The sequence below is a fragment of the Bombus impatiens genome, unplaced genomic scaffold, assembly GCF_000188095.3.
Source record: "Bombus impatiens unplaced genomic scaffold, BIMP_2.2 scf_0010, whole genome shotgun sequence".
NCBI lineage: Eukaryota > Metazoa > Arthropoda > Insecta > Hymenoptera > Apidae > Bombus > Bombus impatiens.
In genome coordinates, this window is record NT_176429.1 from 792,538 (window position 1) to 809,758 (window position 17,221).

The window sequence follows — 17,221 nt, forward strand, 5'->3', positions numbered from 1 at the left end:
ACGGAAACGAATTTGATCGCTGTAACAATCTCCGATATAGGTCTCACTGGAAGTTAAAACGATCCAGTATTCTGGTTAAATATCTTACGAATATTTTTGTACTTTTCGAACTTTAACGTAGAACAAACGACACAACGCAATCACGTTACGCGAATTTTCATTTTCGTTCAAAATTTTCGCAGAAACTTAAATTCAACAAGAAATCTAACTAAATGAACAAATAAGAATTCCTCTTAAGAGGTCTAATTTTAGAGGAATAGAAATGGCTCGTCGCTCTCCTCTAAATTAAAACAACCTGTAGAATTCGCAGCTGTCTGAGGCTCTTCAAAATATCACGCCGCAGAAACAATTCTTTCCCATCTGGAACACAAATCGGTGGCAAAATGCTCTCGAAGCAGTTACGTCGGTTCGCGTTACACTGTGTTTGCGCCGGTTAGCCATTTGAATCTCATTCCCCATGCAAATTGTGGCGGTGCTGGCACCGTGATTGATACGTACACCGTTTGGTCCCGATCTAAACTATTTTCCCGCGTGCGATAAACCGACCCGAATTTCGAGTCGCGGTATTTAATACGCGTTGTGCATGCAACAGACGAAAATCCAGACATTGAGAAAAAACAAATATCGAGTGCCGTTTAGGGCCGCCCCGCGAACGTTAGTTTGCACACCGATTCATTTGTCACGTGTCCCGTGTATTTGTCTTCGTGCCGGTTATTAATTGCCCCCTCGTCGAGTCGAGCACGTACAAATATTGGCTTGCACGAAATACGCTGGCAAGTCATTATACAACGGCCAAAACATCGCCTGGACATACTTTCCCAACGAAACTAACTGCTTGGCCAGTTTTAGTCGTGTTTTTTTTATTGTCAGTGGGTTATTAGTAAACTAGGCCAATAGACATTCGGTTAAGCCGGAGAATAAGTTCGATAAATCGATAGTAAGACTCGACGAAGAACGTTTTAAGATAGCGACGACGAGATACGGAACATTAAGATTTTCATTTAAGTGGAATCAATAGATGGGTACTGTCCAAGAGGTTCGTCAATTATCAAGGGTGTTCGTTAATTAACAATATCGTGGTGTTCTTTGCTTTCAGGTGAGTCTCGAGTAATCTGCTTTCGTCTTACGCCACTGATGATCCGTTCTTTGACGTTTAATGTAAGTAACAGTTCATAAAATATGCCTCATTAGTATGTATATATAAATTTGACATATGTGAACTATTAAACGAAGTACAAATTACTTCATATATAAATATATATCGCTGTCAGATCGGTGCCAAACTTGATGGATCTTTACCAACATTCAAGAATTAAACCTCGAAATCTAAATTCAAAGCTACCTATGAAAACTCTTCCTCTTATCTTTCGTTCTTTGTCAAAGGACCCTCTGAATGATCGAGCAAGTTGTTCAACTTCGAAACTCTGTTCAAATGAGATCTATTCGATCGATCTCACCCCATGCGTCCTTTTTATATCTTTACAATTATATTTACGTTCCTTGAAAATACTAGACTATGAAAAGAAGAAGGTCCATATATTATTAATAGCACTGCATATACACCGAAGATTCATAAATTACTGTTCATAATTTATTGGTACGCAACGCCGGTAATAATTTACTACCTTGGACGCGCGAACAAAGATCGACGCATCACTCAAAGCGTTAATCCAAACGGGATGAGACCCTCGCACGGTTCGCTATACTTCTCAGGCGAACATCTGACGGCAATCGAGCGACGGATAAACAGAGGGATTGGCTCGTGTAGGTTCGCGAGAAACGTGGTACACCTGGTGGCTCGGAAGCAACTACAAGTGCACGAGGAATACACCGTGAGATTATTTTCTCTGACTCGCTTGTTTCCGAGCGAATTTATGCCCGTAAGCAGTTGCCAAGATATCCATCCGGCGCGTTCTGCTGGCTGGACAAACACTTAGCCACGACTTACGAACGGCCATCGTCCAAGACAACCGTCGTGTCGTACGAATAACTTTTGCGAACAATGGAGCACGCACGAGTGATTGCACGTGAATTCGGCCCGTGAGACGAAGTTTTCATTGTTCGCGTAATATCGTCGCGTGCTGGCTTCCACTTCGAAAGATCTCTTTACGATCCCTTGAGAAGATCGGGAGGTGATTTTAAACGGAATTTTCTTTGGGATGAAAAGTATCAAATTCTTTCCCTCGGGAGGGTAGAACGAACGTTTGATTTTATTCGTGTTCGATGTATGCGTGGAGCGATGGTAGTCGAAATGTACGGTTGAAAAGGAAACGAGTAGATAGCAAAAGTAAGACGATTTTAACATAGAATAACAAAAACAAAGTTTTCCTCGCTTCTGCATGTCAGAATAGACTAGTTCACGGTTTTTGACTTTGGTCCAGCGTTGTTCACGAACATTTGAGCCGAGGATTACTCCACGAGGATAGCGTGGCGTCGTGGTTCAATTCCCGTTGAAGTCGATGCTTCCTGAGACCGGTTAGTAATGACTGTGGAAGTTGTCGCGGAAACGGAACAACGTTTAGGAAATGGGCTCCAGGGAAATTGAGTTGAAAGTTGAATTTCAAGGATCCTCGGCGTAATGGAATCAGTTAAACCTTTTAGAACATAATCTTTACTTTTCCATGGATTAATAATCGTCCACTTAAATTGTAATTCTTTTTAATTCTACAACTTCTAGCAGACATCAACTTTTTCACTTCGTTTTTTCCTTAGTTTCGTAAAATATGACTTTTAAATAATCATTCAACTTCTCTAGAACGCATCGGTTGTAAATCTACAAAATTGGTATAGACAATTATCAATTGATCATTTTGATATCATTGGCCATTTTAATAGTTGTAGCGTTAAAATGCTTCGAATTTCGTTTAAAAACCGTTTGTAGCGCTATCTGTTCAAGATGAGCGAATGGCGAATATGCATGGAAGAAGAAACGTCGAATAGCGATCGTCGCTTATGGGCATTCATGCGAACCAAACGACACAACGTTCTATCTACTGCAATTTTCGTTTCGATATTCCCTCTATTTCATGTTGCATATTTTAAATCTCCTATCGTAGAAATTTTATTTTATTTCTGACTTTTCTTCTTTGTCACCTTTAGATGACATCGTTATCAAGAGAAATTTCTCTTCGACTTTAGCTATTCTCAGAAGATTGCAATTTCAATTGCAGGGAATTACAAAAGTACAAAATTAACCATTAGCGTTTACAAAAAATTTACCTTCAAGATCCAAATTCAAAGACTGGTGAATATATTTCCATGTCATCCGCCTTAGTCTTTTTATCTCTACATACAACTCTGTGAAACGATTAAAAAGTTAAAACAATTATCAAGATAAATTATCACGTCTAAAATAATTTGGCGCCGAGTCACGAAGATTACGATTTCCGCGTCACGATTTCCCCGACCAACGGAACCCACCCAGATACCAAACCTAGCGTACCATATATTCCCTAACCCAACCATGATAAGTTTATGCTCATATAGGACCCGGGCATATCGCCTAAGATGAGCGCCGTCGAACAAACAATCCTCCGTTGTTTGAAGTGCTATTAAAGGGCTCCAGATGGTATGCATCTGAGCGAAGAGGCTGGAACGGCGATCGAAGCGAGAAAGAGAGACAATTGATATTGAAGGAAGCCCCGGGATTGGATGCACTCCAAACGCGTAGAATGGAACAACAAGCAAAAGCCGATGGCTATGTCTACTTATGCAAAATGGAGAAATAGGAAGGTTCGTTGTTATCGCTTGAATCACTGGTTCCGTTGGACCGAATTCTCTAGCTGGCGCAGGATATCCTCACTTTCAACCAACCGAATGCTCTTCCGCCTCTTTGGAGATGTTGTGTTATCTCGCCTCTCGTGTGCCCCGAGAGGTATAGCGTTCGATGCACGAGATATTTCGATAGGAACGTTGTTTTCTATCGTTCCTATAGACTTTGTTGAACGAAAGCCTGGTCATGTTGGAAGATTCGGTCAAAGGTTTTGGATTAAGAGATTTTTACGGAATTTTACGGATAGCGTTGTCGGACCATTAGTTTCGTGCTCATTTGTAAGATTATTCTTGCTCGAGGTTCGATACAGTTTAGCAATTACTTCCTGTACATTTTATTTCTTAAATGGAAGATTATTGGAAATAGTTCTAGTGTAAGTGAATAGGTCTGTATTTTAAGATCTCTTTCGATCAATACCGTGGCTACTTTAAAATATAGAACGCGTTGTATCGTAAATCACACTGATGATTCACGTGGTGGTCGTATACAGCGAAGTTTGTTCTTATCGTCTTAATATTTTCATTATTGTTAGCAGCTTGTTGACCTTTTCTTCGTCATCGAACCGAGCAACCCACCAAACGCAAAAACTCATCAAGACAGAAGACAAATTACAACGTTACCACGATTCTCAATTCCCTCAACGAGAACAACCAAAAAATATATAAAATGTTCCATTTTCTCCTATCGGAGGGGAAAAAAGTATTCCTCGGAGAACCTCCCTTCCTGAATGGTGGCGCGTTAACCGCCAAGGGTGGATTTACCGGACGATTAAAACACCGCCCGGTTTCTTTCGTACTCTGCTAGAAGGAAAGTTCTTGTAACGATGTCTTAACGAGCTAATGGGATTTATTAATTCCCCCGCCGTTTGAATAATTAAAAAACTACGATGTTAACATCCGCAAGACACGGGTTGTTCGTATTTTGCGAGCTGCCCTTTGCGTCGCCCAGGGAGCTACACGTATTAAAACACACGAAGCCTTCCGTCTCCAGGGGATGATTTCTCTTCGTTAGACAACCCTACTATTCTTTCGGTAAAGGGAATTAATTCTCGCGTGTAACTTCTCAGAGAGAAAGTTCGCAGTTCGGATCTGTTCCGCTTTCAAATAGAATTAAAATAAAATTTTTACGTCGGAATTTACACAGTTTTCCTCCTACCTGTTCCTCTGTGCTTTTGTTTCCGTTCGGACGCAGGCCGTTTCGTTTCATTCTCACAGCTATCTTTTGTTCCCGATTCCTTGCTTTTCCTAATTTTTATTTGTCCTGAAATAATAACCCGACGAGTTTGTTTGTTCTAAGGGGAACCTTAACTACTTATTCTACCGGTTTTTGCTTCTTCTCCATTTTTTTTATCTTCGTTGCTGCTGCTGCTCGCTTCGTTGAATTTCTGGCATTTCGTTTCGGGCGATTTAAATAATTAGGAACATACGGTGTAGAAGCCGTGCAAATTCTCCCCTCGACGTCTTTTCCGATTATTCCGTTTTAAAATATCTTTGAAGTACCTTCAAAATTTCTCTGGTTCTACAACAGCGGAACAATCAAATAGGAAAATTTAGTTTAACGTACGCTTCAGCGAATTTGTATTCCTTTTTACGAGTAGCTTTCATCACTTTATATCGCCTTGTATAAGAAAATCAACGTTGATCCAGGATTCGTTTCTGTTGAGAATCGTTGATCTTAATCGGCCAAATAAATGTATAGGAACACTTAGATTACACTTAGAATCGATATCAAGATAGTTTCAGATTTATTGGATATGTGATTTACAAGATATTCGTCGATACACATTTGCACGCGTCTCAGCACTCTCTTTGTCTCGCCATCTTCTTTACCACACTACCAACGGAACGGTTGCATTCTTCTATTTCACGAGACGCTGTGCACACTCATACTCATATATGTGTGTCGTCACTACTACGCGGCTAATCTAGTGTAGCACACAAAATTACACATATCTCAATAGTTTCGATTCATAGTTTGCCGCTTTATAGTAAAACAATCGCGAAGACACATTTATCGTATTTCATTTCATTAACTTGAAATTTGAAACTGATACGGGATAAGCGTTACCTAACCGTACGTTTAATCACGGAATTCTGAATGGTTTCATACGTTCGTAAAATAATCAGCCTAAAGCCGAATAATCTAATTTTTAATTTCACAACATCGACTTCATCTGTATCTAATTTCTGATCTACAAACGAGATTTCCACCGATGACCACCCTAAATAACATCCATTACGACCACCGTACTCCTTCCACAGCGTTCTACGTTCCTCCCTCTGTGTCCGGCAACCGCTTAGCATACGAAATTTCGATCAGAATCGTTCGCCCGTGTCGGTCGATATTTTTCCACGCGAGAGGTTCGCCGTTTACCCTCAGCAGGGAATAAAACAACCCCTATGCGGGGTCCAACAATTGTGCCGGACGAGCAAACACTCGTACGTTGGCCAGAATCCATTAATAAGACGAAGCGGGACGCAAAGTGCGTGCGAAATGTCTGGGCGAGAGCCAGAAAAATGGCGCAGGTGAATGACTATTTGCAGACTCGTTGCAGGTCGACCCTATATCAGCTCTATACGAGGGTTCAACTTCAACTTTGAAATTACTGCGTTTTGTTCGTGGAAATCGCCTCGAAGAATAAATCGAAAACACGCCGGTTCGATTGTCAATTTCCCGCACGTGCGACTTTAGCTTTCGATTTTTTTTCCATATACAATCGGCTTGCGCACTTGGACAGGGAAGAAATTAGCAGACAGCTCGGTGTCGCTGATGCTTCGACAGGGATTATCCGGTTTCACGGATTTTTGATTTAGCGCACCTTTGGTTATTTATTTCTTCGCGATCCGTCAATTGGGACGTCGACGAAAAAATTTGTCTCAAAATCGCGTACGCAGAGCGAGGTATCTATGTTGTATGTTATCTATATCGTTCCGATTGTGCGTGTTAATAAATTTATGGGAAATATACAGAACGCAGATAATACGCAAAAGAATATAATTTTCGGAATAATTCAGTCGATATAGAATCGAAGGAGGGCGAAACAAATTTTATTTGTTTAATCGTATTCATAAAAATATGAATTCGCGTAAACACGAGTAGTTTTATCGATTAGACTACCTTATATTATTATTCATAAACTGCTTATTGTATGATACGAAGACGAATTGAGTTTGGCGGGTTACACAGTTTGGAAAGTAGCTTTTAGAAAATCGTAATCCTGATGAATTTTGTTTGAAAGCTATGCATTTCCCTGTGGTGAATTTGGAAATGATTAATTAGAGTACCTAAATTCTGCTTTGTTCGTCGCATTACGGTATTCTGGTAATTGTTAGAGAATTTATGGAATTAACAGGATTAGGTAGGATTAACAGCATGCTTTCCGTTGCAGATTAATGTAAAACCAAGAGCAACGGGCATTGTTAACGTTAATAAGATGACATGAGAGGATTCTAGGCCTTTCATTCTCCCGAGTCTATCCTAAAATATATACAGAGGCAGCTTGACTTACAAATACCAGAAATTCTTTTATTCGATGGAATAAAAATGGAACTTTTCCATTAAAATCTCAGAAAATAGTAAAATATATTTAGAAATATTGAAACACTTAAAATAGTCAAAACATAGATTTCCTTTAGTCAAAACCAAAATTATTTCGGAATTTCGTCGAACCAGGAGATTATCCTAAAAAAATAAAACAGTTTCGATACTGAGATTATTATTTCATAGTTAGATGTATGCGTGTACATGTTAAAAACAATTCTACTGTACACAAAATACGACACGATGCAGCACAGTGCGACACAAGCAGATTTAGCGACCACCGTTTAACGAGTTGCCCAAAATATTAAAATTTTCACGAGCATGTACCTTTCTGTCGCATCCTAATTCCAAGCTCCCGATCCTTCCATCCGTATCTCTGCTAGTCGAAGCTTCGTCATTTGCAATGGACAGCGTGCCAAAAAGCAAACAAGATTCCATTCCCGCAATGCATCACCGATTCAAGAAGATTAACGATCCAAGGTTACCCTAATCTAAAATTCCAAGCAAGTGTCCATGAAATATCGAACGCTACAGAGGATTCGTGAAAGCCGTAGGAAAACACGAATTAATAAATTAAGCAGGAATTATTGCTAGGATAGTTGGAGTGGAAACGAAAGAGACGAATTGTTTTGCTATCGGTGGTCGGAAGCCACTTGTTGATCTGTATCGTGGCTAGAAGAGCGATTCATTGTCCTCGGTGGCGACAGTGGCCGCAAAGCGGCAGATTTCGTGAATGCAAAGGAATACCCTTTAATCCTTCGATTGTGGTTCCATGGCGCGTTTAACTTGCGCTGGGAATCCGCGACAGAAGGACCCGGAACGAGTTTGCTGACCGATGGAACAGGTGGGTGGAGTTGCAGTTCTATTCAACGTACCCGCCGACGCTTTCGTCACCGTTGCCTACCCCTCGCACACCAGTTCGTCGTTTATAAAAGAGACGAGAGACCGACCACACCACCTGTCCTCTGATTTACTCGTAGGAACAGGTGTCACCGATGACCGGTGTTCCCAGGTCGCGAGGCAGTTCGAGATTTAATGGAACATTCGCGCTACCCTTTCGTGGCTCTGAGTAATTTTAAGGGGAAAATTTGGTTTTCCCAGCCATCTGTGGTAATTTTATTTGAGCGATGAGGAACATTTGTGTGTGTTATTTAGAGGATTACTGCGGAAGTTACGTTCAGGATTATGTAATACCTACTGAACTAACGACAGAAGTAATTGAAGATTTACTTGAAGAAACGACTTCTGATAATTTTGTTTTTAACAATGCGGAATATTTGTTTGGAGCGTAGTTAACTGATAACTTCACTTAGAATTCTCTCTTTAGTTTCGCTATTTTTTTTTTTTTTTTTTTTTTATTAATTAACGAAATAATACGAGCCGAAGTAATCTTTGTTAAGCAACTTTTGCTAGCATTATATTTTTCTTTCTTTCGATAGCTGCAGACTCGAACGATTTCGACCTCCTGATTCTCTTTTATTCTCTTTTACTCGTAACGACATGTATTACGATTTATTTGAAAATATTGCGAAATTGCATGGAGATTCTATCGTAAAGCTTCGACGGGAGACAGTTTCATTTGGAAAAATGTTTTGTAAAATTATCGTTTAATATCGATATAGAGATATCGTTACGCATCAGATGTTAAAGAGACGTTAAAATGGGAAACTTTAATTTTAAGATGCGTCGTGTCAGTCGCTTTTTCTCGAAAATGCATAGAACGCATTACCGCTAAGAACCGAGTCAAAATTCTCGCTATGTTTCATACATTTCCAGAGTTACCGAAAGGAGATTATATGGAATCGAGTTTCTTGATTCTTGCAACATAAACGGAAATGGAAGGTAGTTTTAACATTGACAGAGTACAGTGTAGAAACAAGCAATTTATCGTTAATCGTACCTACAATATACTCAACACGTAATTCTGGCATCGTTTCCTAGCTTGCAGTTCCACGAAATCCGTAGTCTGGAACTAACATAATACTTCGTCGTTTCCATTGTACCTACGCTCACTTCAGTGGTTCGTCTCACTTTACAAGCGACTATTTAAAGCGGATTTCCGTCGTTCTACTGATCATTCGGAGCTACAACAACAGTTACTAAATCCTCCACAACCACTCCATTTCACATACTAAAATCCTTGCTCACGTGTAATGTTAGACGATTATGAATTAATCGCATTCCTGACATTCTGAAAAATAAAAAAAAAAAAACAAGACAGAAATTATTCTATTTATAGTAGCTTACAACTTTCTAATTTTCATTGTGCGAATTAGTAAACGAAAGAGACATACGAACGTTTTGACTTTCATAGAAGAGATGAACCGAAACGCAGGATAAAGTTGCAGGCTAAGCGAACGAGGGGTTGAAATCGTCTGAATCGAAGCGTCAGAATTAAAGAAGGGCAAAATGGCGAGACTGCGACCCTTCGACTATCAGACGAATTGGAATGGTGGGCCGGGTCTGCGCGTAATTTTCGCAAAAATTAGCCAGACGTCGCGTCGGGATGTTCGCCATCTTTGAGCCGACAGTTGGGGCCATTTTGTCGGAGGGGTTCAGCCGCGAATGGTTTCACGCTCCGATTAGCCTAACGAAATTTCACCACCCCACTTACCAGCCACCGGCTTAATTCTATAAATATTGGGTTATGTCATCAGCGTACCAACCCTGGTCCCTCTCGAGCACGTGCATAATTTGCAAATCGACCTTAAGGACTGATGACCTCCCCCGTGCTGACCGCTCTCGTTGACCACTGGTCGTTCTGCAAGCTCTGCTATTATTGGATTACCGTGCGTATCAATAACGTTAAACTTGTTTGCTCTCCGGCATCTCGTTAGCTACTTCCAAAAAAAAGTTCACTGCGAGAGTCGAGCATGGTTAATTAGGTTACTTTGGTAAAAGGGATTAATTTACGGGATATACGAGTTTTGCATCAAGCGATAAAAGTACTGGATGTAGAAGCAACGGTATTATCGACAACTTTTTAGTTTTTCATCAGAAGAATCTATCTTTGTTTTTTGTTAGATGTATTCTAATCGTAATTATACTTTGTATAATGAACGATGTATTGGAAAATAATCCATATATGGAGATGGGAGATTGATGGGATATGGACAAACAATAATTGAACGATTAAAAGTTAATTTTATTTTCCTTTTGTTAAGCGTTAACCTTTTGACCCTCGAAGATCATGATATTCATTTAGAGAACAAATTTTAGTTTCAAGATTTCTTGAGTCTCCGATATTATGTCACAAGGATACATACATCCAACCTTTTATACAAAATCAATACGAATAATTACGTTACGTTAGATGGTATTTCACATGTAGAATTCATGTATGTAGTACTATATTTGATCACTTGCCCTAGTCTCGCTCGCGCGGCATTGTAAAAATATCGAGAAATTTGGAAGACGACTGATAATAAGGACAATGAAACTGAATAATCGATAAGTTCAAACAAATCGGTGATTATAAAAAATTTCATGGCAAATTTTAACATAGAAATAATAGCATGCCCGTTATTTTACTATTCCACCAACGCGTTTTAAAAACCATCGAATAATCTTCGTTAAAGACATTCCATCTAAAAACTCAGCCCCGTAAAAGAAATGAAAAGTACACGACAATTCTGCCAAGCGTTACTTCGCCAGACAATACGTGTCATCGTCGCTTAAACGAAAGCGGAGACCATCAGGCCGCTCAAGTTAGATAAAACACGTAATCCCGTAAAAACAGGCGGGGACAGGTGGAAGCCATCTCGGTTCTACGAATCATCCCCGGAGACGGTATCCTCCATCTCGAGATTGTCAGGATTGTTTCTCTTTAACGTCAATCCGTCGTAACTTCGTTCTTCTTATTCCATCATCTCTGATCAGCTCTGATGCCGGTTTCGCTGAATGTTGGGGTGCATATTCACGAAGAAAAGGGGGCGGACTTGGTAGCGGCGAGGGGAAGGCACGGGGTTCGGTTTCCGGCGGCTCATCCCTTCGCAGTTCTCCACGCGTCTTTTTCCCCGTCGTTTCGCGGAGAATCAAATCTCGTTCGAAACTAATTTCGTGCCTTTGTGGATCCACGTCATTACCGCCACGGCAGACGTCAGGCAACTTGGCTCTGAAGAGGGGCGCACGGAGTACCGTGGCCAGGGGTAGCTAGATTTCCGATACTATTGAAATCCGTCGAAGCGAAAAGTAAATTATACGAACTCTCACCGTCTCTCTCCCTTTCGTTCGTTTTCGAAACGTGGACCAGCGGGCTCTTTGATGTTCTCGTCGATGGAAAAGTGGCAGCCACACGTTCTCATGCGGAACGCGATCCTCCGTGCCTCCTTCGATTATCGTTGCGCGAAAAAGCCTCGGAATCGAGTCTCTGGATTTTTCTATCACAGATCAAAAGTTTTGAATCTATATACGGCTAATTTGACAGCGACTATGGGGAGATATGGGAATAGCGGTGTATGCGTTTGTTTGTTTCAATCCGAAAGCAATCTTTCGATCATCCGCGATCCGGCTTTCATACGAATATCGCTATGCTACCCGCGTGATCCTTCTACGATGATTGAGAATATTTTCGAGCGGATTTTTAGATATCTCTACGGTGTATTCTTGGTTGCTAAACTTAATTATATCGTTAATTCCTCAAGGAATTCGCTTTGGAATTCTTACTCACGGTAAGACACTTTCTTACCAAATTTGTTCGTTTTCTGTCTTCAAATTTGTACTGGCAGTGATACGATTCTCTTCATTAGCAAATCTTACTTCCCCTGTGTAAGTTTCTGAATTATTGGCTGTTTTTGGAACCGACAGTAATATCAACTGCTTAACTATTAAATCGTGGTCTTCGTATGTAAATTTTTAAGTTCTTTGTTTCGAAATTTGTGCCAACGGTGATATCGTTTTCTCGATTACTAATTACTAAACCTTCTATGTATTTTTTTATTCTTTTCTCTTTTGGATCTGTAACGACCAGATCGCAGATGTTTGAAACAATTTTTTAATGCTTTTTCTCTAAGATTGTATCGCGGGAAACATAGTTTTCTTATAAACGTCTTGGAGAGTTTAACGATTATCTTTGCAAAGCAAGAAGAGGAAGAAACACGAGGAAGACAGTTTACATTTCTTCACTGGGAAGTATCTTCACTGGACATGAGTCGTGGGAGTCAGGAGTTAGCAGTTAAGAGGTAATGGTTGCCCTTACAAGCGGCTGTATTCCACATTCCTATTTTTCTCGTTACAGTTCATGGCCACCCGTGAATTTGTTCAACGTGACTTTCTCTGGCTATTCGACTCTCCCTGCCGGAGAAAGATTTCACGGAATAATCGTTGAAATAAAAGGTACGAGTTAATGTCCGTTTACCAAGAGTCGCGTCGTTTCACTTTGTTTATCTTTCTCAAACGACCACGCGTTCTTTTTTTTTTTTTTGAACAAGTATCCAAGAATTTACTGCGCTATTTTAAAGAATATATTGCTACGCGTACTTATTTTCACAAACTTTCGAAGCTTCTCAGTTAAGCTTCCCTAACACAAGTTTCCTATTATAGTACTAAACATCAAGTATCGTCATTATACACATAACAATCCGAATATCAATCATAAACGTTAACTATAAACTACGAAAAATGAATTCTGGAATGGTATTATCATTGTTCGATCTTCGATATTGCATCCATTATTTACAAAGCCTGGGGAACCTAATCTCTAGGGCCTACATTCTTTTCCTTTCAGAAAAAAGATCCTATCGATCCATCAGCGATCGTCGTTACACTTTCACAAAATCACTTTTCTATATCCTCTTTCACGAAATCGATACTTTTTTACTGAAACTGATCACGTCTGACGAACAGGGTGAAATTTCCAGCAATTTCTATCCTATAACGATCGATTCTCGAACAACTCGATTCACGATCGTCGTCTAATATAAATATATTTACCATGTATTTTCACTTCGTCGACGATCACGTTCTTACTACAAGCGTCTATCACTCGTTGATACGATGCTGCTCTCGATAACGATATCGTATTTACTGTCCGTCCCAACGAATATGTGCACGTACACAGATTTCCGGTTCAATTCTCAGTGGACGCGAGAAAATTCATCAAGAGACTACGCGGAGAAAGTCTGCTAAGCGGATTTCAATCGTGCCGTTTATTGAAGTTTGATGTTTCGTTAATCGCATCACCGTCCTGTCCGTTGTAAATAAACCGTCTTTCAAAGTTTCGCTATAAGACGATGCCGCCACGCCTCAACTTCTTTAAAACGATTACACTCTCGTTCCTTGACTCTTCGATCTATTTCGATCGTTCGCGCTCCGTCGTTCGAAATGATAGTTTCTTGACGTTGATACAGGATCATGGAAAAATTGTTTAATTTCGTTAGTTAGAATGGTTACAGCGAGTACTTGTAGACCACTGTATTTATTATAGCATTTATATGCTAGTTAATTAAGTTTAAGTATATTAAGTTTCATATCGCTTGGTATTACTTTCGTACGACTGCGAAACTTTAATATTACGAGAATGTAGAAGCTGATAAGGTTTGAATGAAAATCCACAGTCCAGTAATTATATAGAAAGAAGCACATTGAAAAATTAAAAATTTAGAATTAGGGATCGATCGCTATACAATTACGAACACGCAAATTGGAAGTGGTTGGTCGTAACGCAATCATCTTCCTGTGATTAACATCGCGAATTCCGATTTCTCCGAAACTTGAAGTTTCGAAGCCCGCGGGACGTCGTTCTCGATCGAATCGATTTAGTTTGAGATCTCGAAATTCTCGTCGCAAATTGGATTCTACTTACGAAATCGGTCCCAGTCGTGAATCACATTAATATTTAACCGATAACATTTCCTAATAAACCTTTTCTCGCGGATTCCACACTTTTTTCTCGTCTCCTAAAGTTATACGATATTCCTCTTATTAAAAATTTCACATAATTCTGACAATTTTCTATTAAAAATTTCCACGAACAGGCGACGTTGCATTCTCAAATACCAACTTGGAATTCGTTAGATACTTTGGTCGAATTAAACTCTCGAGATTATTGTACCTTAGATTTGTCGATCGCGAGCTGTATGAAATATTATACCAAGGTTCGTCAACGCTGGTGCTTACGTTCATCAAAAGCTGAATGCATCGCACGGCTGGCCATCTAAAAGACTGATTGGCAGTCAATTTGGAACACGAGCAAATACACGTAGAGAATAACAAGCGTAGTTCCCTATCGGTATCTTCAAATCCCAGTCAATTTGAATGGAATCTTCGATTATAGGAATATTGGTGTAGGTATTGGTGTATTGGATTGTCTTTGGAAGGAATACTTCGTCCATATTGGTGATTCATTAATTATTTAATACACTTTTGTCAATACGAGAGAAGGATCTTTTATATTTCTTAATAACTTATTTCGAAACTGATACACGTTTTCTTTTTTAAAGAGACAAGTATAAGCATCGATATATAAGATTTATATCTCGAGATTAACAGACAGATATTAACATACATAGAATAGCAAAGATACGTTAGTACGTCTCCTTGCGAATGAAATTTGTCTCGCTGATCGAAATCTCTTAATTTGAATTCTTCGTGCCTCTGCCAACCTGCATTACCTCTGCCATCAAACTCGTAAATAAGTTGGAAATTTTGGCTAGCTATAACCGCGTTATTTCCTTGTTAGGACATACTTCTGCAATATACGACGTCGTAAATGCGCTTTACGCGCAGACATGTTCGCTGTATCTTCTCGACTAACTGGTTAATTATCCGTGTTATAGTAGACCGACGATCATTTGTTACCGCTTCTTAATACCATCGATTCACAATGAAACGAACGTTTCACCGACCTGCTTTATTATAAACGTTCTTTATTGCCAATTAAAATTAGAAATTGATTCGTGCTTCTCGTAGCAATAAGATACGATAACAGCAAAGGTATCAATACCCAACATCTTTGCAGCAATTTTACTAAAGACCATCTCGGTGAATCACAACAGCTTCCGTCGGTTGAAATTGATATATTTCGACTTATCGTTCGAACGAGAGGGATTTCTAAAGTTAGGGAAACGTACTGGATGTGGGTAACCGCATTCTAGGATAGATACAGGAAATTGTTCAGAATTAGAAGTCCTATGTTTAGAATCGCAAATCGATGCATCTGTTGACAGTCAGATGTTTGAGATCAAACGATTCGATCAAGAATGTCGAGCGATTGAAAGTTTCGCCTCTAACTGGTGCAAACTGAACTTTCAATCGATAGATCTCGGAAATTCTTTTTTCTGCATTGTACGTATCTCTGTATCGTTAGATTAGTAGATTTAAAAATCCTTGATTATACTACGTTTTAAATTAATAGATATATCAATTAAATTATTAGAGACACATGCTTGTGTCTGTTTATACGCTTGCTATTGTACAGTTCAACCATCCGCGATTTCTGAAAATTCCAAAATGAGATCATAAAGATCTATGAAATGACGAATTTTTACAATCGCAGGTTAAAATTCCAACGTCAAATATGCTAAATTTGTAATCGAATACCCGACGCCGAAAATTACACGTTCCAGTTCAAAAGTCACACGTTCCAATCGATACTCGCACATCCTGTCCCCGATTTGCATGTAACACGGTACGTTTCTGTTTAATGCGCAGATTAAAATAGCCAAACTCGTAAACCGAACTGATCCGGCGTTTCGAGTAAACAGTCATCGCATTACACGCCGCCATCATTATTTAAGAAATAAAATTTCGTTGTGTGCTTCTCGTACGATCGCAAAGAAGAGCCTTGTGAAAAATAAGATGAGCAGATTGGATCACTAGAATATCTCTGAATACGTTTTGTATTCGACGACACGAATAGAATCGACAAAATATCGTCGCGATAGAAAGCATAGCTATAAAACACGTAACGCTACTAGTTTTTCTAAGTTGATGTAAAATAAGGATAATATAGCAAAACCTGACTCGTAAAAGTCGTTCTCGATTCTTTCCTTCGATTAAATTTTTGTCCAAATTTTGATCAAATTTGTCTCCCGAGTGTTGCGGTTTTTTCTTTCAAATATCATCCAACACACATACACACACACACACACACGTGTATTCAAACTCCAGTAATTTATAAGGCCTTCGCTATTTCAAATAACTCGAAAGATTCTACCTTTGTACTTTGAACGAGAATTCTTATCGTATTTTCATCCGTATTGTCTCACGTTCGGATATCGTAACAACCAGTTTGAATATTTAATATATTTCTGCGTGTTAGGTATATTTTATACATTTTTGCACCTTCGAATTCCCCGTAAATGCATAAACAATCGCAGTTTGGGTATTATGCACCGTCAGTAGACGGTTGGAAAAAGAAACATTAAAGTGGATACCTACGATATCGAGGTTTTTCTGAAGTTGGAGCGTCGGTTACGAGAGATCGTGGAAAAAGCGGGCGTCGATTTACGATCGAGAGGCAGAGTTTAGATTCGCTGATACCGACATATAGACCTGTTGGTGAGTAAAAAAGCTGGCTTGATAAACCGCGCTCTGCTGGTCACTGTCAGAGAACGAAAAAATCTGGATACTGTGTTTTGTCACTCTGTGCGCTTCTAACGATCACCAAACCATGATAAGAAATTCATCGGCGATTTGTTCGCCAACTAAATTGCACGGTCGGTTTTTTCCATCTGAATCTCTGTTTCTTCGTCCGATTTATCAGAACGTAATCAAGCATGCAATCCTTCTTACAATTTCAAAAGTGAGAATTTATAGGATATTCATAAATATAGGATAACACTATTTATAGAATAATAATTAATATGGAATATAGTATGTTCTAAAAAGAATATAACGAGATTTTGTTCCATTAATTTTCCAACTTCTTTTTCCTTCAATAAGAAGATATAAATGTATTATTGTGTATAC

The 17,221-nt window shown here is 39.4% G+C and overlaps 1 protein-coding gene across 1 annotated transcript in view; it reads left to right on the forward strand.

The window, feature by feature from the left end:
- LOC105680549 (connectin) overlaps positions 1 to 17,221 on the forward strand; it is a 359,117-nt gene that overhangs the window by 95,969 nt on the left and 245,927 nt on the right. Inside the window, exon 3 of the mRNA XM_033321860.1 lies at positions 1,097 to 1,158. The gene's annotated coding sequence lies outside the window, so the exon portion shown is untranslated. The remainder of the gene's footprint in view (positions 1 to 1,096; positions 1,159 to 17,221) is intronic.